This window comes from Cebus imitator, unplaced genomic scaffold, assembly GCF_001604975.1.
Source record: "Cebus imitator isolate Cc_AM_T3 unplaced genomic scaffold, Cebus_imitator-1.0 Scaffold352, whole genome shotgun sequence".
Taxonomy (NCBI): Eukaryota; Metazoa; Chordata; class Mammalia; order Primates; family Cebidae; genus Cebus; species Cebus imitator.
The window spans coordinates 1,218,659-1,222,859 of NW_016107667.1; the positions used below are offsets into that span (position 1 = coordinate 1,218,659).

Consider the following 4,201-nt stretch of genomic DNA (forward strand, 5'->3'; position numbering starts at 1 on the left):
AGTACAGTGGTGCTATCATGGTTCACTGTAACCTCAGACTCGGGCTCAAGTGATCCTGTCACCTCAGCCTCCCAGTTAACTGGTACTACAGGCACACATCACCATACCTGGTTAATTTTTTTTTTTTTTAATTGTAGTTACAGTCTTGCTTTTTTGCCCAGGCAGGTCTCAAATTCCTGGCCTCAAGCAGTCCTTCCACCTTGGCCTCCCAAATTGTTGGATAACAGGTGTGAGCTACCATGTCCAGCCTAGGATTTTGTTGTTGATTATTAATTTACAGCAAGCTTTAACACTATTTTTTGCAAGAGTAAAAAATATTCTTAATTTGTTCTTTGGACAAGTAGAATATACCAGTGAAACAGGTTTTTCATATCAAATTTTGAGTTAGTATTTTCTTTTAGCTATTGATTTTCAAACAGTTCTTCAGGAAGCCATAGGTGAGAGGGTGTACAGGCCTGGATATTCCCCTGCTATTTTCTTTAACCACAGGTATAGCAAATATGAAGTACAAATGCCTACCGTGCCCATTGGCAGACATCACTGTGGCATTCTCCCATTATATTTGGTGTTTTTAGTCCAGCACTTCAAGTGGACACTGACAATTATTTGTAAAAGCATAGGATATTAAAACTATTTTTTCATGTTATAATCAAAAAGGATGCCTAGATTTGTGTTAATGTTTCATGTGTAGGAAAATTGCTACCAATGCTCAAAAAGAGTTTGAAGGCCACAATTTTAATGTCACTTTAAAAAACTAAACTTTTAATTTTGTGGTAATTATGGTTTTGCATATGGTTGTAAGAAATAATAGAAATTCTATGTATCTTTACTTAGTGTCTTAGTCCATTTAGTGTTGCTGTAACAGAATACCTCAAGCTAGGTAATTAATAAAGGGTTTTGTAGTTCACTGCTCTGCTGCCTGGGAAGTTAAGAAGCACGGTGGCATCACAACATGGAGGAAGATGAAAAGGGAAATGGACACGTGTGAAGAAGGTGAACCGAAGGGTGTTCTGGCTTTTTAACAACCCGCTCTCTCAGGAACTAATCTGTTCCTCTGAGAACGAATCTAGTCTTGCCAGAGATAACTCATGCTACCATAAGACTAGCACCAAACCACTCACAAAGTCGGGGCCCTCATGATCCAGACCCCTCCTATTCAAGGCCCTACCTCTTAAAGGCTCCGTCTCACAACCTTGCTTCACTGGAAATAAAGGTTTCAACGTAAGTTTTGGCAGGAACAAATCTTATTCAAACCATAGTATGCAGTTTCCCTCAATGGTAACATCTTGTAAAATTGTATTACAATGTCCTGACCAGTTTTTGTTTGTTTGTTTGTTTTAAGAGACAGTGTCTCCCTTTGTTGTCCAGGCTGGAGGGTAGTGGTATAATCACAGCTTGCTGTAATCTCAAACTCCTAGGCTGAGACTATCCTCCTACCTCAATCTCCTGAATAGTTAGGCCTGCAGGCATGCATCACCATGCCCAACTAATTTTTTTATTTCTGTAGAATTTGGGTTCCACTATGTAGCCTAGCCTGGTCTGAAACTCCTGGCCCTATGTGGTCCTCCTGCCTCAGCCTCCAAAACTGCTGGAATTACAGGCATGAGCCAAGACCATTTCCACCTGGCCAAGACCAGAATATTGACATTGATACAGTCTTCTCATTTTATTCAGGCTTCCCAGTTTTATTTGTACTCCTTTGTCCGGATTTGGTTGTGTGCCGTAGTATCACATGTGTGGGGTACCTGTACCCACCACCACAGTTAAGGTATGGAACAAGTTTTTCACCACAAGGATCCCTAGGATCATTTATAGTTGAAAGTGAGAGCAGTGAAAACTATACCTACCTCTTTCTACCTACTACCCCTTTCCTTTTAAATAACGTATCCTCCATTTCTATACTTTATCATTTTAAGAATGTTACATAAATGGAGTTAAATATTATGTAACCTTTTGAGATTGGCTTTTTTTTTTTTTTCTTTCTTTTTTTGGGATGGAGTTTTGCTCTGTTGACCAGTCTGGAGTACAGTGATGCAATATGGGCTTACTGCAACTTCTTCCTTCCAGATTCAAGAGATTGCTGTGTCTTAGCCTCTTGATTATCTGACATTACAGGTCCCTGCCCCCACACCTGGCTAATTTTTGTATTTTTAGTAGAGACTGGGTTTCACCATCTTGGACAGCTGGTCTCAAACTCCTGACTTCAAATGATCCACCTGCGTTAGCCTCCCAAAGAGCTGGACTTACAGGTGTGAGCCTCTGTGCTCGGCCAGGATTGGCTTTTTATTTTTATTTTTTTTTCACTCAGCATAATTACCTTGGATTCACCCAAGTTGTATGTACTGTTAGGTTGTTCTTTTATATTGCTGAGTAGTGTTCCATTTAATGTCTGTCTGTATATATATATATATATATATACGTATTTTTGAGACAGAGTTTTACTCTTGTTGCCCAGGCTGTGCAGTTTAGGCGATTCTCCTGCTTCAGCCTCCCGAGTAGCTGAGACTACAGACATGCACCACCATGCCTAGCTATTTTGTATTTTTAGTAAAGATGGGGTTTTGCCATGGTGTCCAGGCTGGTCTCGAACTCCTGACCTCAGGTGATCCACACCCAGCTTGGCCTACCAAAGTGCTCGGACTGTAGGCATGAGTCACCACATCTGGCCATAAACACAAATTTTAGACTTTGAGACTGTATTTTCAACACTCGTGGTGTTTTAATGCATTGTTACAGATTAAATGTAAGTTTGTTAACTAGATCACGTTTGGGTGAGGAGCAAGGTAGATTTTGTTAGTGTACTTTCATTTAATGATCAGAGGAAATGTAATCCAGATATTCTGGAGTGAGACAGTTAAGTATTTAATTTCCCTTTTTGAGAGGGGCAACTGTCAATTTTTTCTTCTTTAATTGGAAAATCTAGATTATTTTACTTATCATCTGGCAGTTTTTATTTGTTTTTTTTTGGGGGGGTGGGGGTTGTTGTTTTGAGACTTGAGTGTGTTACTCAGGCTGGTGTGCATTGGCACTATCTTGGCTCACTGCAACCTCTGCCTCCTGGGTACAAGTAATTCTCATGCCTCAGCCTCCCGAGTAGCTGGGATTACAGGTGTACCTCATCATGCCCAGCTCTTTTTTGTATTTTTAGTAGAGGCCAGGTTTCACCATGTTGGTCTTGAACTCCTGACCTCAGGTGATCTGCCCACCTGGGCCTCCCACAGTGCTGGGATTACAGGTTTGAGCCATAGCTCCTGGCCATCTGGCATTTTAAAATTTCAGGCTAATGTGTAAGCTCTGGAATCAGACCACAATGGTTCAGATCTTGATTTGGGTATTTATTTGTTATGAACTTTGGACGAGTTTAACCTCTCTACCTCATTGTAAAATGGGGATAATAAATGTGCCTATTTATTATTGTGAAGACTTATTGTGGAGATTAAGCTTCGTAAGCACTCAGCATTTGCCATCATCATTATTATTATAACCACTAATTGGGGAAGTTCGAGTATCAGATAAGTGCTTGTGGGGCACTATCTGATACTAACATGAGCTCAATTATAGAAATACATATTCATTCTATTATCAAATTTATATTTTATAGCTTTTTAGAATCTAAAATTCTGTTGTTTTGATTACTTGGAATAATCTGTTAATGTACTTGTGATTGTAAGATCGTCAGCCTAATCACCCGCCATTTATAGTTGAAAGTGAGAGCAGTGAAAAGACTTGCCCAAGCATTCATAGATAGTAACTTGGAGTGGATCTTAATTGACTAGTATTCTTTTTATTTTACCTTAGTCAACTGCTATAAATTAAAAAAAATTAAATGAATAATAAGGGCAGTTTAATTTCCAATTTATAAGGAAATCTCAGTTACGTATCTCCTCAAAATTTCTTTCAAGTTTCTTTCTTTATTTCCATTAGTAATGAAGCCAGAAATTTACATGCTTAGTCTCTTTAGTGATACACATTCAAAATATATACATTAATTTAATTGAAAATGTATTGAGCACTGTGCCAGGTACTTATAAAGGACAGAAATATAATAAATGGCTCTTTCCTCAAAGAGATTGTTATATTAGGCTCTTATATTTGTAATTTTAGAAAAATATTTTTCCTCATATTTTCATTCTGCCTTTTGGGTATCATATTAGTCTTTAAAGTGTTATTTTTTGTTTTGTGTCTTTTCTTTTTTTTTTTT

General features: G+C 38.3%; 1 protein-coding gene across 7 annotated transcripts in view; it reads left to right on the top strand.

Annotated features, from left to right (window-relative positions):
• KMT2E (lysine methyltransferase 2E (inactive)) overlaps positions 1-4,201 on the top strand; it is a 100,435-nt gene that overhangs the window by 19,092 nt on the left and 77,142 nt on the right. The window contains exon 1 of one of the 7 annotated variants that reach the window (XM_017506249.2): positions 1,516-1,768. The exons of the other annotated variants lie outside the window; for them this stretch is intronic. The gene's annotated coding sequence lies outside the window, so the exon portion shown is untranslated. Of the gene's footprint in view, positions 1-1,515; positions 1,769-4,201 lie in introns of those variants that run through there. 7 annotated transcript variants of the gene reach the window in all.